Raw genomic sequence first — 22,197 nt, 5'->3', positions numbered from 1 at the left:
CAATGACACGGAACAAGAAAAAGAAATCATGAAAAATTATGAACAATCATAGATATGTTAGTTTTAAAAAGCCTTCTATAGAACTACAGTTTTCAGCTGTAATCACAAAATGATTACCGAGGTATGTTGAATTACTGACATTCATTATATGGCAGAAAATTTCTACATAAAATCCATTATGGCCATTCATAAAGAGCATTGATGTGACAGCTTGAATAAATATCTATTAATTATATTAACATTGTAATAGCTAAACCTAGATGTCTTCAGAAATGTGCATGGATTTGCTAGAGACCCCCAAGAACAATATCAAGAGCTATTAGGTCATTATACCCTCACAGGGAAAGGGGAATGTACTGGGAGATGTACTGGGAGATCGAGGGAAAGAAGGAGCCTTAAAGAATTTGAAAGCATGATAAACAGGGCAGGACATGTCTATGATAAGAAGAGAAATAAACCTAGTTTTCTGAAAAACAGTTTCAACTACCGTAAGTGTGGCTTCTTTCTTGATATTTGGACTTCTCATCTGTGTCCTCTGCTTCATTATCTAACATCTTGGTGTTGTATAGTTTTGGTTGTAGAGGTCCTTTACTTCCTTCATTAGGCTAATTCCCAAGTATTTTATATTGGTGGTTTATTATGAATGGGATAGTTCTCCTAATTTCTTTTTCAGAAGATTCATTATTGGAGAATAACAAAGTGATTGATTTTATATGTTGATATGTATGCTTTAATATTTTCATCTAAGCCCGGCAGCCAGCTGCATTTGTGCATGCCTGAAATCCCCAAATACAAGATCAACATACAAATTTATTAGCTCTAGAAGTGTTCTGGTGGAAATTTTTATCTTCATAGCCAATAGGTAATTTGACTTCCCATTTGTGTCCTTTAATTTCTTTTTCTTGTCTGATTACTCTGCCTAGAGTTTCAAGTTGAAAAGGGGTAGTGAAAATACACATTTTTAATTGCTGATTATAGAGGAAATACTTACAGTTTTTCTCCATTCAGTATGATGTTGACCTTGGGTTTGTCATTTATAATCTTTTCCATGTTGGCAAATTCCTTATATCCCTATTTTCTCTAGTTTTTTTAAGTATGAATGGGTACTGAATGCTTTTTCTGCATCTATTGAGATAAACGTGTTTCTTTTCGTTAACTTATATATTATATGATAAATTACATTTATTGATTTGCATATGTTGAATGAATCTTGTATCCCTAGGGTGAAACACACTTGATTATGGTGCACTATCTAAATGCAGTTTGCTAATATTAAGAATTTTTGCATCAAAGCTGGGTGCATTGGCATATGCCTATAATTTCAGTGACTCAGGAGCCTGAGGCAAGGAGGATCAAGAATTCAAAGCCAGGGGCTGGGGATGTGGCTCAAGCGGTAGCACGCTCGCCTGGCATGCGTGCGGCCCGGGTTCGATCCTCAGCACCACATACAAACAAAGATGTTATGTCTGCCAATAACTAAAAAATAAAATATTAAAAAAAAATTCAAAGCCAGTCTCTCTAATTTAGTTAGACCCTGTCTCAAAAAAAAAAAAAAAAAAAAAAAGTAAAGAATAAAAAAATAGAAGGGTTGGGGACATGTCTCAGTGGTTAAGTGGCCCTAGGTTTGATCCCCAGTACAGGGGAAGTCAAAACAGAATTTTTGCATCTATGTTCATCAGGGATATTGCCCTGAAATTTTCTGTCCTTGATGTGTCTTTGGTTCTTTAATCAAGATTAAACTGATTTACTAGAATGAATTTTGTAGTGTTCCCACCAATTACATTTTGTGGAATAATTTGAAAAGGATTGGTATTCATTCTTTAAAGATTTGGTAGACCTATGCTATGAATCCATCTGGTCCCTGGGTTTTCTTTGTTGGAAAGCTTAATAACTGCATCAATTTCATTACTTCATTTTGATTTATTTAAGGTTTTTTCTTTCTTTCTTGGGTTCTTTCTTTCTTTTTTTTTTTTTGTGGTACTGGGGATGGAACCCATGGCCTTATTCATGTGAGGAAAGCACTCTACCAACTGAGCTACATCCCCAGCCCTGTTTAAGGTTTCTTTATCTTCATATTTCAATTTGGGTAGGTCGTATATCTCTAGGAATTTGTTGGTACTTCAATATTGCTAGCTTATTGGTGTATAAATTTTCAAAATAGTTTCTCATATTCCTCTGGATTTCAGTAGTATCTTTGATATTTCCTTTTCCATCTCTAACTTTGTTAATTTGGGTCTTCTTTTTCTTTTGATTAGTTTCAAAAAACTAATTCCTAGTTTTGTTAATATTTTTTATTTTTTTATTCTCAGTTTATTGATTTTGGCTCTGATTTTAATTATTTTCTGTCTTCTACCATTTTAGTATTAGTTTGTTCTTCTTTTACTAGGTTGAAGTGTAATGTTAAATTATTTGGGATCTTTCTATTTTTTCCTAGTGTAGGAAGTCTGTAATATGCTTTATATTGTCTCAGAGATATATCACTGTATCCCCTGCTTTTTCCTGCTATGCATTTATCATTCAAAAGTATATTATTTAGGGCTGGGGTTGTGGCTCAGTTGTGAGCTCTTGCCTATTATGTATGAGGCACTGGGTTTGATTCTCAGGTCCATTTACAACTAAGAAATACTTTTAAAAAAGCATATTATTTAATCTCCAGGTTTTAGAGTAGTTTGTTTTTTTTCTATCTTATTATTGATGTCTAATTTCATTTAATTATGATCTGATAAGATGCAAGAAATTATCTCTATATTTTATATTTGCTAAGATTTGCTTTGTGCCCTATAATGTGATGTATTTTATAGAATGTTTCATGTGCTGCTATGAAGAAAGAGTATTCTGTTGTCAATGGTTGAAATATTATATAGATGTCTGTTAGGTATATTTGATTAACAGTATTTTTTTGTTGTTGTTCTGAAGAATCTTTAGTTTGCTTATGTCTAGATGACTGATCTAGTGGTGGTTCTTTAACACAATCTCTCTCTCTTCATTGAAATGTTCTCTTACTTTCTGTATGTTCTAATTTTAATCCTCTATCTTGTTTTAACTTGTTGAACATTTAAACTCTGAGCTTTCTGAATTCTTTCTCTGACATTTCCTACTCTGTGGTGTTTATGGAGTCAGTTGTTGTGGCCTGTATTGGATGGTTTGTTCTCTTGCTTTTTCCATATTGTTTATATGTCTATCCATGTATTGGGATGTTTATCACTTCTTTTATCCAGGGGGCTATTTTTCTGAGCTTTTTTCTTTAAGAGGCATGGACTGGGTGAATATTTAGGTATTGATAATTTAATTCAGTGTGTGGCCTCCTTTGAGAGAAGCTACTGAACCCTATTTAGTACAATCACTTCAGAGCAAAGCCATGTACTATTCAACCTTATGAAAAATGAAAAACTTGTTGATACTCTTTTCCACAGTTCCTTTAATTCCAGGACATAACTATAGTAAAGTTTTGGAATAAGTAGGTTCAAAAATTAATTATTAAATATAATAAAATTGCTATAACGTTATAGGGCTCAAAGGCGTAAGAGAGAAAAACTTCGTCAAAAGAGAGAAAATAAAGGAGGAAAGCTAGAAAGAATAATACAAACCAAGGTAAAAAGAAGAAAAAGATGAATGGGTGGATTTCAGGAAGTAGCAGATAATTTAAGAGTAAAAAGAGGGGATAAGAGCAGAAAGTATAGATCATTCTGCTTGATCAGAATGATTCCAATCAATGCTTTAAAATTTTAGAAGAGAGCTGGGGTTGTGGCTCAGCGCTCGCCTAGCACATGTGAGGCCCTGGGTTCAATCCTCAGCATCAGATAACAATACATAAATAAAATAAAGGCATTGTATTCAACAACAACTAAAAAAAGTTAAATATTAGAAAAATAGAAGAAATACAATCAAATGGGTTGAGAGCACAATTTTGTCCTTTATGATAACAAATCAAAGAGAAGAGTGATTTTGTGTATTTAATCAAAGTTGAATTTAGAGCTATTTAAACTAAGCCAAGGTGAAGAAAATTCTTATTGTGTCTTGAATTGATTTTATCAGACTTGGTACCTTTAGAAGATATCCATCATTCTTTAACTCTAGATCCCTCCACAGATGTTGGGTACAGGATCCACTCCCCTGGTTGCTATGAACCTTCCACTAGCCTTTTTTTTCTTTAAATTTTTTTAGTGAAACATGATAATAGAATGTATTTTAACATATATACATGGAGTATCACTTCCCATTCTTGTGATTGTACATGATATGCAGTTATACTGGTCATATATTCATATGTGAACATAGGAAAGTTATGTTTGATTTATTCCACTGCCTTTCCCATCTCCCCCCTGCTTCCTTCCCCCCATTCCCTGCTGTCCAATCCCCAGCCCATTCTTTTTCATCAATCTAGGGGCCTGAGTCTGAATGTTCTGAGGGTGCGATATTGTGTCTGTTGGTTGTTTCTACTGTGTGCAGGAGTTCAGTAGGCAGGGATCTGGGCTGTTTCTGTGATTTCTGCCAGTCACCATGTGTTCACTGCCCTCTACAGGATCCTTTTCAAAGTGGCATAGATCCTGGTGGCTGTGTGCAAACACAGGTCCTGTGGTTGTGGATTCTCTATTGGTGATCTGTGGTGCAGAACTGTTTTCCCTGGCTAATACAACTCGGCGGAGTATTGCCCTTACTACTGGCTAAAAAGACTCAATCATTGGTTCAGCTGGGTAATAGTTCTAAACCATGGTTCTAAACCATGGGCATTGCTTCCCTCTGCTGACTGGGACTGAAACAGCATCTAGTCAATGTCCAAATACCTGCCAGCATTGGCCATGATCTAGGCCTCCTGGGACACAGGCAACTTCCTGTATTGACATGCCTCTGTCTGGCTACAACTACAATCTGGGGACCATCCATCTAAGCTGCCCAGGCTGTAAGTAGTTTCCTGCCCTTATGGGCCTCCAATGACTACCGTAATCTGGACACCTTCCCTTTCCTCTGTCATGGACCAAAACTACCTTCCACTTGGATCTGAGCTCTCACTTCCTGAGGTTTCAGCAACTTTTAACTAGTAGCAATTCTTCTACAAATTCTTTCTAGAAGGATTTTAAAGATATCCCACTACAAGGGTACCAGTAATTTGTTGCTATCTGAAGGTGGGAAGATAGTGTGTGGATTTAATTTTTTCTTGGGCAGCTTATTCACTATGGGTGCCACAATTTGGCTGCCATGTCCAACATAGATTTCTGGCTTCTATTTTGGTTAAACTGTTGAAGGAATCAGGCAAGAGGCAGCAAACAGCATTCAAAGAGTGGGAGAAACCAAACTTTATTTTACGCCGCGGCCCCAGAGATCAAAACTCCTGATTCTGAGCTTCCTTTACCAGTTTTTCATAACATTTTATTTTTTATTTTTTTAAATTTTTAATTGATTTTTTAAAAAAATAAATGACAGGGGAATACATTATAATTTTCATTACACATACAGCACAATTTTTCATATCTCTGGTTGTATATAAAGTATGTTCACACCAATTCATGTTTTCATACATGTACTTTTGATAATGATGTCCATCACATTTCGCCATCCTTGCTAATCCCCTTTCCTTCCCTCCTCTCTTCCCTATCTAGAATTCATCTAATCCTCCCATGCTCCCCTTCCCTACCCCACAATGAGTCAGCCTCCTTATATCAGAGAAAACATTTGGCATTTTTTTTTTTTTTTTTGGATTGGCTAACTTCACTTAGCATTATCTTCTCCAACACCATCCATTTACCTGCAGATGTCATGATTTTGTTCTCTTTTATTGCTGAGTAATTCCATTGTGTATATATGCCAGATTTTTTTTATCCATTCATCTACTGAAGGGCTTCTAGGTTGGCTCCACAGTTTAGCTTTTGTGAAGTTTTTCACAACGTTTATAGGCTACCTAGTATCATAAATTTTCTAGTCTAAAATGATACATGGTTTTGCACAAGGTTTCAAAAACAATATGTGATTATGTGTAAAGAATTTTTCAGCAGGAAGCTTGTTTACAAAAGTAGAGTGCAATAAGGGAGACTGGCTCCTCTTAAAAGGCCTTTGGTAAATCTTAGCCTTGGGCCCAGAGCTTTCACAGGGACGTTTACATTTCAAAGTAGTCAGATCCTAGGGAAAGTCCATTACAGTCCAAAAGGTAGGTATGAATGGTACTAATTAGGTTCCCTGAAAATCACGTGGCTGGAAAGGGGAGAGAAGGGGAACCCAGGCACTAATTATCATGGATAGTGTCCTTAGTATTTTGTATCCAGGCCTGGGTTAGTTACCCATTACAAAACTACTTAATGCCCTTCGGTGACCCCACTATTCCTGTGGCATTTCAATTTGTTCTGCTTTTCTTTGCAGCTATTGTTAAGGATGTGAGGTTATATGCTTTTCTTGTCTCTGTTGCTCTTTCCCATTTCCCCTCCTTTGGTTCTGGTTCAGGGTTGGGGAACTCTGTCCTTATTTTCTGTTCCAGTAATTTAAGTCTCCAGGTTTCATATTGTCTAATATTGGGTCTTAGAGCATTTTTTCTATCACACACCTCTCCAGTATGCCCTTCCTTCACTGTGTTGTAGAGAGATCGGTGACCTCTGCCTACCTCTGCTCTGCCACCTTCTTCCCCTGTCTAATGTCTCTTCTCTTCAAATTTCAGGACTCTTTCCTTTATTCTCAGAAAGGTGGCCAGGATGGCTTGGAGACAGACCCAGAAGACCAGGTTTCTATAGTTTTCTAACATCAAATCTCTATGCAAATTCTGATGAGCAGGGTTGTCCAAGCATTCCCTTTCTTCTAGAGAGAAATCAGTGGCTACATCCGAATGTCAACAGTTCCATTTCCTGGCTTCTTGTGTGTCTAAGCAACCTCTACAAAACCTCTAGCACCATTTCCTGACTTTAAGAATGCAGAGCTCTCCCCTATAGATCTTTCAGCTCCTGTGTAACAGAGAAAGCTGGGCCTCCTGAGTATAGGGAAGGAAGCCTAGAAAGAAATCTGAAGAATATATATTTTTTTAAATGGTGCTAGGGATTAAAATGTGGGTCTTATGCCTGCTAAGCAAATGCTGAACTTTACCCCTAGCCCCTTTGATCATTTTTTAAAAACATTTATTTTTTAGAACTAGTTGGACACAATACCTTTATTTATTTATTTTTATGTGTGCTGAGGATCAGGGCCTTGCACGTGCTAGACAAGTGCTCTACCGCTGAGCCACAATCACAGCCCCCGCTTTTGATCATTTTTGAGTAAGTATTCATACAAGATTTAACTATAGTTCGTTCAATTTTTTAAAATATGCTTATATAGTTGTGCCATTGATTGAGTAGACTATTTCTTTTCACTGAACTGTTTTTGTACCTTTGTCAAAAGTTAATGGACCATATTTTGGGTGGTTTTGGGCTGCCTGTTTTGTCCACTGTTATATATGTTTATCCATTCTCTAATACCACACTTTCTTGATTTATAGATTTATTGATTTTTAGATTTATAGGAAGACTTATAAATTGTGTTCTTTGCTTTTTCTTATAAATTTTTAAATTCTTGTTCTTGCTTTCTATGAATAATTCTATTAATGTGCCTATTAAGACTGAATTCAATCTGGGCATAGTGGCACACACCTGTAATCCTAGCAGTTCGGGAGGCTGAAGCAGGAGGATCACGAGTTCAAAGCCAGCTTCAGTAAAAGCGAGGTGCTAAGCAAGTCAGGGAGAATCTGTCTCTAAATGAAATACAAAATAGGACTGGGGATGTGACTCTGTGGCTGAGTGCCCCTGAGTTCAATCCCTGGTACCTGGGGAAAAAAAAAAAAAAGATTGAATTCAATCTGTAGAAGAATTTGGAAAAAATTTACATGTGAACGATATTTTGTCTTCTAGGCTACAAACATGGTTTGTTAGATAGCTTTGTTACTATAACAATTTACCTAAGGAAATCTACTTTAAAACAGAGTTTTGGGGACTCATATTTCTGGAGTATTTGTGGTCTCTCTCTCTTATAAGAATACCAGGATTCTGTAATATGGGTCTCACCCTAATCAGTTAATCTAATTACTTCCTAGAGGCCTTTCAACTCTAAACACCATAACTAAATTAAGTTTCCACCCTCTTAATCAATTAACATCAGATTTTTGTCATTAAATTCCTGCATGTGTCCAAACTAATATTCTGTCCCTGCCAGCTCTCCTCCTCAAACTCATGTCCTTCTCGCATACTACATACAGTGATTTCATTCCCCAATAATTCTAAATTCAAAAGGCCAAATCCCAAATCTCATCTGAGAGTCAAGGCAACCTGTCTACTTCTAAGATATAATTGTGGGATACGCAAAGTATACATTCCCATTCTAAAAGAGAAATAAATAGGAAAGTAGAAAAGCGGAATCAGCCCCAAGCAAGACTGAAACCTAGCATGGCAAACATGATATCTTTAAGCTCTAAATCTGGACTCTCAATATATTATATGTCTATCCTTATACCATCACCACATTCTTTTGATTACTATAACTTTATAGTGTGTTTTGAAAGCGTGAAGTATAAATCTTCCAGCTTTATTCTTATTTACAATATTGTTTTGGCTATTTGGAGTCCATTGTAATTCCATATAAATTTTAAGATCAGCTTTTTAATTGTGCAAAAAGAACAGATGGAAATTTGATGAATACTTTAAGTTTGTAAATCAGTGTGATTATTTGTGTCTTAACAGTATGACATTTTGTAATGCATGAAAGTACGATGCATTTCCATTTACTGACGTCTTTAATTTCATTCAATAACGTTTTGCCATTTTCAGTGTACATATCTTGTATTTGTTATATTTCTTGGTAAATATTTTATTCTTTTGATCCTTTTATAAATGAAATTGTTTTAATTTCTTTTTCGGATTTTTCATTGCTAGTGTGTAGAAAGAGCACCAATGTATGTGTGGTATTTCATTGTTGAGAGGCAAATCTCGGGTCTCAAATGTGCTAGGCAAGTGCTTTACCACTGGGCACTACCTCCAGTCCCCTAATTTTTTAAAAAAAATTTGTTGTAATTAGTTATACATGTATACTGTATTTCACTACATAATTGTAACAGATTTAATGCCTTTTTTTTTTTTGTAAGTTACAACCATTATGTGAAGCTTTTAAGAATTTTGCTGTATTTAAATCATTTATTACTAGATTATCTTTGCTGCAAGATTAGAATGCATGGAATACTTATGAATATACATTTATGCAGTGGTGAAAATTATGTGGTAAAGAACAGTACTTATCTTTTGTCTTACAACTTTTCTGAATTAATTTATTATCTCTAATAGTTTTTACATAGTTTAGATCCTGTAATCTCTGAATAGTTTTATTTTTCCACATTATGATGTCTCTCTCTCTCTCTTTTTTTTTAAATTTAATTGCCTTGGCTACAGTTTCTTGTACTGTGTTGAACAGAATTGGTAAGAGGATATAGTTGTACATTACATGTTTTTTTTTTTTTTTTTTTTTTAATACTGGGGATTGAACTCAGGGACACTCAAACACTGAGGACATATCCCCAGTCCTATTTTGTATTTTTTTTGAAAGGTGCTACACGAGACATTTATTAATGTTCTGTTGTATTTATAGTTTTAATATAGCAAACCAAGGTGAATTACCATTTGGGCAGAAAGCACATCATTCTACATTTATAATGCATCAGTTTCTGCTAACACATTGTAAAAGCAAGTAGTACAGTATGTTAGGGATCATCTCAGAAGTTCCAAACTAATTCTTTGTTCTTAGTACCTAATCCTCTGGGACTCTAATTATACAGTGTGAAGAATTACATTTTAGTAACTAATTTGTATTTCTCCTTACCCTTTCTATTTTATACAGTGACAAAACCTTTAGAATTCCTTAGGTACACACCATGTAAAAATAAGGTACTGAAAAATTTCAAATACAGACCATAAAAAATTAATGTTTATTTATCAATTAAGAACATATTTTTGACCACACCTTAAATGTATTTTTGCACTATAATTTTGCTTCTAGGTGTTCACACATAGTACAATAAATTTGTAGATTAATTTTAACAGCAAATATGGATTATGTGCAGAAATGCAGTCATAACAAAAATTTTTCCTTTTGAGAAAACCCCTTTAAAATAGCTAGCCTTAAACAAATCTGACACTAAAATCTTTTTTAATTTCCTAATTTGCTTTGAGATGGAGCATGAATAAAGCAAGACTGCCCCCTACTGACTAAACTGACATAGCTCATGCTATTTAAAATGACTCCAAACAATATGTAAGGCATTATTAATACATCACATACTTGATTGCAAGAGCTTTTAAAAACATTAACCACTAATGATTCAATGATTACAGAATTCTGCATTAACTATTAAAATTTTATACCTAGGAACAAATAGAAAGAAATGATCTTTTTCAACAGTACTTTATATTTTAAAGCAGGTGATTATTACTCTGTGTTCTGCATCTTGATTCACTTCCTGCAGGTGTTCTCTTGCTTCTTGAGAGAGAATTCATAAACGCAGTAAGGCCTTTGCCAGAAAACATCTTTAATAAATAAAGAGAACTCTGGTCCTGGGGAGATTTGAGAAAGTTTCTGGCATCTTCCGGACTTTTGCATAATTGATAAATCCTCTGAGAAACAGGAGAGAGCCTAAAACCAGTAACACCCACCAGAACCAGTACTGAACCATCAAAGTATCCAGGGAAGTAGGTGGAAAACTTGACAATCAGGATCCACTTAATTGGAGAGAGACCAAATCCTGAGATGGCCCCATACCTTCCTGTAGCTGAGGTGGTCAGGCAAAAAGACAGGAAAAACTCAATCCAGTTGAAGATGAATGCCATGAAAAAAGTTGACATGAAAATCCCATCATTTCCTATCCTCAGCTGTTCAGCATCATCAAAATCATCCCGGCCCACAAAATCTTCATCTCTTCAGCTTTCAACCTCATCATAAGTGGGCAGTGTTGTGGCCACGTTATAAGATGGGGGCTTTGGAAACCCAGATTCGTTGTTGTAGTCAAAATAGGCTGCACTATCTGCAGAGATGCTGCTGTAAGGTGGTGGAGCATCACCTGCAGCCTGCTCAGGTTCCCCAGGCTCTTCATTCTGCAACTGTTGGTACCAGCTGCCATAGGCCGGCTCCACCTCTGCCAGCGCCGCCAACGCCATTGCCAGGGCGCAGCCCTCCGCAGGGAAGGAAGTCAAACGAGCTGAAGGCGCTGGCGCTGCGGCCTGGGAGCGCTGCCAGGCTGAGAGGGACGCACCTCTCGTGGGTCTCGGGGGTCGCCGCTCCCCCAGAGACGCTCTGCTCAGGCTGTCCCTATTCTGTATTTTGTTTAGACAGAAGGTCTCACTGAGTTGCTTAGTGCCTCCCTGTTGCTGAGGCTGGGTTTGAATTCACGATCCTCCTGCCTGATCCTCCTGAGCCGCTGGGATTACAGGCATGTGCCACCATGCCCAGCTAATTTTTGTTTTGTTTTGTTTTAGGTACTGGGGATTGAACTCAGGGTGGTTTACCACCAAGCTGCATCCTAACCCTTTATAATTTTTTGTTTTTCATTTGGAGTCAGAGTCTCTCACTAAGTTGCCAAAGCTGAACTTTGGATGCTCTTGCCTCAGTCTCCTGAAACACTAGGATAAGTCATGTGCTACCATGCTGGGCATTTTTCTAATATTTTTGGAAAGTTTTCAATTTTTCTCTTTGAAGTATGATGTTACCAGTGGGATTTTCTTAGATTCCCTTCTCAAGTTGTGTTTGTTCCCTTATATCCTTAGTTTGTTGAATGGTTTTATTATGAAAAAGCACTGAGTTTATTCAAATGCTTTTTTTGCATCAGTTGAGATGACCATGTATTTATTCATCTTTTTGATACTTAATTATAAGAGTTTATTAATGAATACCAACTGTTTTTCATATGCTCAAACACAGTTGCATTACTGGGATAAATTTCAGTTGGTCAGGGTATATAATTATTTTAATGTGCTCCTGCATTTGGGTTGCTAATATTTTGTTGAGTACTTTTGTATTTATACTTTTAAGAGATACGGTTCTGCAATCTTCTTGTTATTCCTTTGTCTGATTTTGTTGTAGTAATTTTACTTTTATAGAATGATTAAGAAATATATTCTCTCCCAATGAATTTTTTTAATCTTTGGAAAAAGTTTTGTTCTTACATATTTTATTTATTTTTAGTTATGAAAATAAATAAATCATGAACATGAAATTTGCCATCTTAACCATTTTTAAAGGTACAATTAACTGTCAATTCTTATATTCACATTGCTTTGCAACAGTTACCATCATCAGTCTCTAGAACTCTTCATCTTGCTAAGTTGAAACTGTGCATCCATTAAACAAAAATATCTCATTTTCCCCTCTGTTCAGTTCCAAGCAACCACCATTGTATTTTTTCTGTGAATTTTACTATTCCTAGTACTTCATTTAAGTAGAATGGTACAGAATTTGTTCATTTGTGCCTGACCAAATTTATATAGCATAATATCCTCAAGGTTCATTTGTGTTGTACTTTGTGTCAGGAATTCCTTCCTTTTTAAGACTGAAAAATATTTCATTGTAGGTATATGCCACATATTGTTCCATTCATCCATGGATGTACACGTGAGTTGATTCCATCTTTTGGTTATTTATCAATAATACTGGCAAGCATTCATTTAAAAATTTCTCTTTCAGATCCTACCAGAATTCACTAGTGAAGCTGTTTCTTTGTGTGTGGTGTGTGTGTGTGTGTGTGTTCAGATATTTGTTTGTTTGTTTCTGTGTTTCCTTTTGGTATAGGGGATTAAACCCAGGGTGCTTAACCACTGAGCCACATTCTTAGGCCTTTTTATTTTTTATTTTGAGACAGGGTCACGCTAAGCTGCCAAGGATGCCCTTGAACTTGTGATCCTCAACCTTCAACCTCCTGCTTCTTCTGGATTACAGGTCTGTGACACCAGGTTTTGTTGAGCTTGTTGAATGTTTAGATTCATGTATTTCATAAAACTTGGGGAATTGGGCACCATTATATATATCTTCAAGTATGTTTTCTTCTTTTTTCTATCTCCCACCTCTTTCTGGTGTTCACATTATATATATGTTAGTGTGTTTGTTTTTATTTTCTTTCCTCAGATGGGATCAACTGTAAATTCACTGATATTTTTCTTCTGTCTACTCCAATCTGCTTTTGCACCCTTCTAGTGAATTTTTTATTTCAATGGTTATACTTTTTAACTGCAGAATTTCTGCATGTTTCCTTTTTTATAATTTCCATCTCTTTATTGATATTTTCTTAGTGGTAAGCTACATTGTGATTGTTTCTTTAGCTCTTTGAGCATATTTTAAATAATTGATTAAAAATTTTTGTCTAATCATCCCAATGTCTTATCAAGCACCAAATCTGCTTATACAGCCTCTGAAATGTTTAAGATTCCAGAATTATCCTAAATATGAAGGGCTGATGGTCCAGCAAGACTTGTGGAAGACTTCTTAAGCAAAACAGATTTTTACATATGAGAGAGTTTAGGTACAAAACTTTAACACTTGTCTTGAGTTTCACTGATGGAGCTGTGAAGAGAGACATTCCCTTGTCTACAGAGGTCAGGCATTTTATTTTAGAATTATTCAAATAATTATTCAAATTATTCAAAAAGAGTCATATCTCCCCAATTTTGGCTTTCTTGAAGATTGTCCAATAGACACCTGTTCAACGTGAGTAAACAGCAAACTTGTCATAGGATTGGTATTCTTACCTCTCCTCCAAAAATCAGAGAAATCGCATAGTGATAATACATTCCAGAAGCAGTGAACATTTCAGATCAGTTTTTAAATACTGATCTGTCTCCTGTTCAAACCATGAGAAAAGCTAATATGATAGCTGCTTTCCTGGGAACCTTTTCCTGGCAATCACAATAGGAAGAGGCCTGTGAAGAACCCCACAGAATAGTCCTCTCCATTGGGCCGCAGTAGTTAAAATTTATCACAAGAAAGTGAACAATGATTAAGTCTTTGGAATCTCTTCATCATATCCACATGGATTGCAAACAGTTTCAGCTTCAAGAACTTCTGCAATCCCCTCTTCCTTTCCTCAGATACAGTCTGGTTATTGATGCATGAGCAATGTTTACTTCAGTTGGCTTTTTTGGATCTGCAGCAAACAGGATTCTCTTTCCACCTGGTTTGTGATTATCATTACTATACCAAACTTATCAGCAAGTTGTAGAAGCATCTGTGGAAATCTGACCACCTGTTTGGTGGAGAGCTCTCCTTAACCCAAGTAGTCTGTTCTACAGAGAGTATATATACTATCTATAATACACAGTTACATACCTGGACTCCACCTTCATGGTTGATGCTTTATAAAGAAACTGGGGCTGCAGTTGTAACTTAGTGGTAGAGCAGTTACCTGTCATGCACAAGGCATGGTTTGTCCTCAGTTGTGCAAAACAAATACAAAAAAAGAAGCTTATTTTGATGGTCTGTGTTGAATACTCAGGAATAAGCTATGTTGTCCAGAACATGACTGCCATAAAGGCCATATCTCTCTTTATTTTTTATGTAGTGTTGAGGATTACAGGTGCCCTCTGTGTCAGTGTATATGGACTTCCTTCCCCTCTACCCAAGTCAATGAGAAGCTGGCAAATTAACAGTTAGTGTATGACAGCTCTGGTTTTCCCAGTTTACTATTCTCCAAACATCTCTGTGATCCTGTCTCAATTCTACAAGGAAGTTGTCTTTCAAACACTTTGGAGCCAGTTGTAATATATTTGATTTCTGACTGCCTTTGGTAGAATTCGTTTGCATTGCTGAAACTCACTTGAACTAATTTAGCTGCCTCAGCAATTACCTTTATTAGCCCTTTGGTGGAGAGAAGATTGCCTTTGCAGTATGGAATCCAGTTTCTTCTGATTTTTTTCACATCATTGTTCTCCATTCCTCTAACTGTGAAATAGAGTGTGGGCTGAAGCTTTCTTCTTCCACTGAAGTATCTGCATTTGCTTCAGGCTGCATCTGAATAGCTATGACTTTACTTCCTGTTCTTCAGACACCCTCTGCTTAAAGCTCTTGCAAACCCAACTGAGGTTATATCATATTTAAATTTTATTTCTTCTGCTTGTTTTTGGTGTTTAACTTCCTTTTCAAAGCATCTTTTTTAAAGTTTATTAAAAAATATTTTTTAGTTGTAAATGAACACAATATCTTTATTTATTTTTATGTGGTGCTGAGTATCGAACGCAGTGCCTCACATGTGCAAGGCAAGTGCTCTACTGAGCCATAGTCCCAGCTCTTTTTTAAAGTTTTTAAGGTACAGGACTGGGGCTGGGGCTCAGTGGTTGAGCTCTTGACTCACACGTGAGGCACTGGGTTTGATCCTCAGCACCACATAAAAAATAAATGAATAAATAAAGATATTATGTCCATCTGCAGCTAAAAATATTAAAACAAACAAAAGTTAAGGTATAATCCTAGGTTTTTATTTAGAGAATTTTCTCATTTGTTAACATCACTATTTATTGTAAAAATTTTTTTTTTAATTTTTTTTTTTAGTTGTAGATGGACACAGTATCTTTGTTTTATTTATTTATTTTTGTATCTGGTGCTGAGGATCGAACCCAGTGCCTCACGCATGTGAGGCGAGCACTCAGCCACTGAGCTACAGCCCCAGCCCTATTGTAAAATTTTTAAGCAGTGCTTCAGCTATCACAATTTTATATCTCATCTTTTCATTTTCATTCAGTTCAAAATATTTTCTAATTTCCTTCAAAATTTGATATTTATCCATTACATGTCTTAGTAATGTATTGTTTAATTTCTAATTGTTTGTAGACTTTCTGTGTGTCTTTCTGCTATTGATTTCCAATTGAATTACGTTATGGCCAGAGAACATACTTTCAATTAGTTCAATTCCTTTAGCTTTAGTATTGTTTTATTTGTGATTCACAAGTTTGTTTATTTTCTTGAATGTTCCATGTCTATTTTAAAGCAGTTTGTATTCTCTTGTTTTTTGGGGGAAAGTGTGGTATAGATGTCTTTTAGGTGAATACGATTGATGATTGGTGTTCATGTCTTGTATGGAATGATTTTTTTTTCAACTCATTCTGTGAATTACTGAAACTGTTATATCCAAGTATAATTGAAACTTTGTTTCTTTAGTTCTATCAATCTTTGTTTTATTTAGAATGGTTTTGTTGTCTTCTTGACAATCTAATCATTTTTTCATATCCTCCTCCTTGCTAATATCCTCATGTTGACATTTGTTTTTCTGATATCAGTATAGCCATAACAGTTTTTAATTGATTAGTGTTTGCATATTTATAAGTAATATATAAAGAGGTTTCCTGTGGAAATCACATCAGTGGTTCTTGCTTTTTATCCATACTGTTAATCTGAAAAATAAGGACTGGAAAATAAAGAGAGTGGTAAATATGTGGATTGATGTATGTTATTATAGCATGGCTTAATAAGCACGCATTGTGATGGTTTCAAAAGCATACCTTATGACCCTCAGATTTCACTGAGTGAAACACCATATGAAAACCATATGAAAAGTATGTGCATATGTACACTAATAGATATATATATATATTCATTTTAACAGTATTATAATAATCTCAGACTGTAAATAACTAAAATGGACATAAAAAAAAATCCATGGAGGAATACCACAAACATTATGATAAAAAGCAGCTTCTAGAATGCTGATGATATTCTGATTCTTGGCCTTTTTTTTGTGTGTGTGGTGTTGGTGATTAAACCCAGGGCCTCTTGTATGCTGGGCGAGCAATCTACCAACTGAGCTATATCCCCAGCCCCCTGATTCTTGATAGAGTAGTTCTTATTGGTTCACTTAGTTATAATTTACATACCTTCACACTCCTGATTTATATATTTTTTGTATGTTACATTTCAATAAATAATAGTTTAATTTATAAAATCTAGATATACATATATAAAGACAAAAGATGGTAGTATAGCTATGATGTGTATAAATACAGCTGATGTGTTCTAGGCCACATATTAATCTAGGAAGCACTTAACTGTGGCAGAAAGACTCGGGAGATTTAAAAGAAAGTCCTTATAATCCTTACCTCCTGGTATTTACATAGCATGTCATTTCTTCTATTTGAATATTTCTTCTATTAGAATATCCTATTCTAACCAATAGGATCCTGCAAAGGTGATGGGATGCCTTTTTCATGAAAATGTTGGCATAATATTATGTGCACTTTTAAAAATAGCCTCAAAAGACAGGCTAGGGCTGTAGCTCACTGGCAGAGCACTTGCCTCACATGTGTGAGGCACTGGGTTCAAGCCTTAGTACCACATAAAAATAAACACATCAAGGTATTCTGTCCATCTACAACTACAATTTTTTTTAAATGTACAGGGCATTAATTTATAGAAATTCATAGACAAATTCAACTAAGTTCAAAAGTTCCTTTCAATTACTGAGAAACCATATACAGAAGTCAACAGTATAGCTCAGTGGTAGAATGTTTGCTGTATATATGGCTCAGTGGTTAAGCATCTGTGGGTTCAATCCCTAGCACCAAAAATAAATAAATAAACAAAAACTGTAAAATGTTACACCTAATGAATGACCCTACAAAAGTTGCAGGACATTAAACCATCTGAAAAGGAAGTTAAGAAAACATATTTACAATAGCATCAAAAGATACTTAGGATTTAACCAAGGAGATGAAAGACTTGTATACTGAAAATTACAAATGAAAGAAACTGAAAGAAAGAAAACATCCCCAAAAGAAATGATATTGGATGTTCATGGATTGGAAAACTTTATATTCATAAGATCTTCATTCTACCCAATGTTTTCTACAGATTTAGTGTAATTCCTGTCAAAATCTCAGTTTTATTTTGGTAAAAATAGAAAGATCTATCCTAGGCCCGGGGTGTAGCTTGGAGTTGTATCACTTTCCTAGCATGTATAAGGCCCCAGGTTTTATCACTAGCACTGTAAACAAACAAAGAAACAAATTCATCCATCAATCCATTCATCTATCCTAAATTTCACCTGGAATCTAAGGGACTCCAAATAGTAAAACAATTTTGAGAAAAAATAGATGGCGTTAGCATACTCCCCAAATTGAAACATACTGAAAAGCCTTAAGAAACTAGAAAAAAGGGGCTGGGGATGTGGCTCAAGCGTTAACGCCTGGCATGCTCGGGGCACTGGGTTCGATCCTCAGCATCACATAAAAATAAAATAAAGATGTTGTGTCCACCGAAAACTGAAAAATAAAATATTAAAAAAAAAAAGAAACTAGAAAAAAGCCTAGTGTGTGATACACACTTGTAATCCTCAGGAGGCTGAAGGAAAAAGATGGTATTGGGCAACTTAGCAAGACCCTGTTTTGAAATAAATAAGGTTGGTGCCAGTGGTGTAGCTTAGTGGTAAAGTACCCCCTGTTTCAATCTGTAATACTGGGGAAAGGAAAAAAAAATAGAGAAAAAGCAAGCACAAAGAAGGATATAATAAAGAGAAAAAACATAATCAATGAAAATGAATGTTGACTCTTTGAAATCATCAGTAAAATTGACAAAATTTTAAGCTAAGTGTCCAAGAAAGATGACTTACTAAGATCAAGAGATATTGCTATCCACTGTACAGAATTAAAAACTATTATGTGAGGATCATATGAACAATCCTACGCCAACCAATTAGGTAAGCTAGGTAAAGAGAAATAATCCCAAGAAAGACACAACGTACCAAAGCTAGTTTAAACAGAAAAGATAAACAAATTTTTAATATAGCTGTAATGAGGAAAATAATTGAGTCAGTAATCAAAAACCTTCCAATGAAAGAAAGCCCAGAAGGGAATGAGTTCAACTATGAATTCTACTGAATGTTTACAGAATGATTAATAATAGTCCCTAAAATAGCCAAATTATGGATTCAAACTAGGTGCCCATCAACAGACAAATGGATAAAGAAAATGTGGTATATAAACATTACTTGGTCATAAAGATGAATGGAATTTTGGTATTTGTTGGTAAATGGAGGAAACTGGAGAACATCATGCTGAGTGAAATAAACCAGACGCAGAAAGTCAAGGGTCAGATGTTCTTTCTCATATGTGGAAGCTAGAGTGAAAAAAGAAATTAAAAAGGAGATGGATCTTGGGCTGGGGATATAACTCAGTTCGTAGAGTTCCTGCCTCACATGCATAAGGCCCTGGGTTCAATCCCCAGTACCTAAAAAAAAAAAAAAAAAAGGATCTTAGGAAAACAGAAGGGAGATCATTAGATCAAAAGCAGGACCAAATTGGGTTGTGCATGAATTGAAGAATGAAGTTGAACAAATTATACTAGGTGTCTGTATGAATATATCATAATATATTTAAACTTTATATGTAACTAACACACCAAATAAAAATTATTTAATTAATTAGGAAGAACAACCAAGTAGAGCAAGGGCATCAGGAAGAGGGAGGAGGAGAGGAAAAGAAGTAGTACTGGGGGTTGAAATGAAGAAGAATACATGCATTTATGAATGTGTCAAAATGATCCTCACTATTATGTACAAGTGTAATGCACTAATAAAAGGAAAAAAACATAAACAAAACAGCCAGGAATGGTGTCTCATGCCTGTAATCCCAGTGTATTGGGAGGCTGAGGCAGGAGGATTGCAAGTTCAAAGACAATCTCAGCATTTAGAGACCCTAAGCAACGTAGTGAGACCCTGTCTCTAAATAAAATAAAAAAAAGTGCTGGGGATGTGGCTCAATGGCTGCTGGGTTCAATCCCTGGAACCAAAGTAGGAGAAAAAAAGAGTTTGATTTTCATTTCCTGGCATTCCAGGATTCCTTTCTATACTAAAGTACCTGCAGCTGGTAACCAGCAAGCAATGGTACGTTTGCTCCCAGAATGGAGTCTTAAAGGGTGGTCTCAGATCTGAATCAGTTATGCTCTCATGTTAATGAAAAGATTGGCAATATTAAAAAACCTCTGTTATTAAGAAAATTTGGCCAGGAACCTTCCCAGAAGATGATATTAAATAAAATAGAAGATGATATCATTATAGTAAATGAAATTCTAAATTTGAATAGGAATAATCAAGAACAAAGCATCGATACACTAAGGGGTTAAAGGATCTTATCTTGACTCTAAAGAACCAAAATTGAGCAATCTGCACCCATAAAGAAATTCCCTAAAGAACAATGTTGAAGAAATTCTACTGATGAGTTCGATGGTATTCCTGCCTTACATGAAATCCCATTTGACTAACTTATTGTCAAATCAATGATATTATTAAAGAAATCAAGATGGTATTTACTATGATTACACATGAAACAAAAAACTGAATTCTGAAAAATTCTCAAATTGATTAATGAAAAACAAGGAATACTTAAGATCATTATTTTATAGAGGGAACGTAAAGGAATTCACGACTTTGAAAGCTGACAAGAGGTTTCTTGTTACCTGACTATTTTGCGACATTGCTGAGAGCTTCTCAGAGGATGGAGGGGGAGGACTCATCCTTTATGTCATAACCTGAGTCCTTTGTCAACTTTGTAACTGAATGACAGTAGGGTATACCGTCCTATAATTTTTTTATGTTTCTTTAGCTTTTCATTTTCTAGTCCTTTTCATTTTTCATTTTTCAGTCCTGTTTTTTTTTTGTATAAATAAAACCATTTTTTTCATAAACCACATGTATTTTCAAAATCATTCCCTTTAGGCAAATATTTATCTAACTGCTAAATAAGCCTCTATACTATGCATAGTATGAAACTAAAAAATTGCTCATGTCTACTTTTGTACTTAGTGGACAATGCTACAGACCCCAATCAAATTGGTATAGATGTGATGTTGGAAGAAAAAGTTCAAGAAGATAAAGTCAAGTATACCCAGACCCTTTGGAATTGAACATTACTATCTAAATTCCATTCAAAGCATTTCAGTCTGAAGGTAGACTTCCTCCAAGTGGATTTGGAGGTGGCTTATCTGTTTGATTATTGTACTTTCCCATATGTCCATAGGGACCAGCTCACCTAAAATAAATAAATATATATTTATCTTCTCAGGTCCTTGTTTGAGGCTCCTAAAACTTTTGTTATGCCCTGAATGCTAGTCATGCATCTTTTGTCTCCTGATACAAAGCTCTCAAATCCCCGCAAATTTCCTGGTGATAGGACCATTTTTTTTGAGCTTCTAATGAAATGATTCTTGGTGGACTCCTGAACAGCTTTAGAATAGGATTTGATCACAAAGACAAAGGCATGAATAGATGCTTCCTTCCAACTTTTAGCTGTTCTCTCACCTCCCCCACACTCCACCCTGCTCCAAGAAGTGGAGAGGAGCTGGAGATTGAGTTAGTAATCCATGATGTCAAGATGATGCTACCATAAAGATCCCTAAATGATGGAATTCTGAGAGCTTTGATGGCAAAAAACATTGATGTGCCAGGAAGATGGTGTACCCCACTTGGACAAGGACAGAAGCTCCTGCGCTTGGGACCCTTCTGAAGTTTACCCTGTGTACCTCTTCATTTGGCTGTTTATTTCTGTATCTGTTATACCCTTTATAAAAACTAGTAAACTTACGTGAAGTGTTTTCTTCAGTCTTGTGAATCCTAGCAGATTACCAAACCCATGAGAGGGTTGTGGGAACCCTCAATTTGTTGCAACATCAGACAAGTGTGGTACTTGGGGACCCACTATTTGTGAGTGGTTTCTAAATCGAGGGAAATATTATTGGGGCTGAGGCCTTAACTTGTGGGGTCTGTGCTAACTCCAGGTAGTGTCAGATCTGACTTGTAGGACACTCAGTTTGTGTCCATAAAGTTGGAGAATTGTTTGCTATGGTGGGGAAACCTACCCATTTTAGTGTCAGAAGTGTTATGTGAATGTATTATAGGAGAATACAAAGGTCAGAGAAAAAATACATGGGTCAGGTAAAGAGAAATATGGAGTCCTTAACACTTTTTTTCAGGGAGGCACACCAAATGTGAGAACAAGGAATTTTATTCAAACCAAAATGAGGATGGCCTTCTGGGAAATATGTATTTTAGTTGCCCAGATTTAGTGCTCCAAAATGGCATCCTGATCTGGGTCTGGTTTTATAGGTTAAAAATAGAATAAGAAGGGAGTTTTAGTAAGTGGGTTGTTAAACAGTTACATTGATCAACAAGAATAGCACAGGTGATTGATTTGTCATTGCTTACTTCTGTTATAGATTCAGGAAGAAACTTCCATAAGTGGG

At 35.7% G+C, this 22,197-nt stretch overlaps 1 pseudogene; it reads right to left on the bottom strand.

Annotated features, from left to right (window-relative positions):
- Positions 1-10,237: 10,237 nt before the first annotated feature.
- LOC124105067 (uncharacterized) lies at positions 10,238-21,817 on the bottom strand (annotated as a pseudogene).
- Positions 21,818-22,197: the final 380 nt, after the last annotated feature.

This window comes from Marmota monax, unplaced genomic scaffold (assembly GCF_021218885.2).
Source record: "Marmota monax isolate L192 unplaced genomic scaffold, Marmota_monax_Labrador192_F-V1.1 WCK01_AAM20220418_F8-fsc00192, whole genome shotgun sequence".
In the NCBI taxonomy this organism is placed as follows: Eukaryota; Metazoa; Chordata; class Mammalia; order Rodentia; family Sciuridae; genus Marmota; species Marmota monax.
Note: the sequence above shows the minus strand (reverse complement) of the source record. Positions and strands in the feature narration are given on the sequence as shown.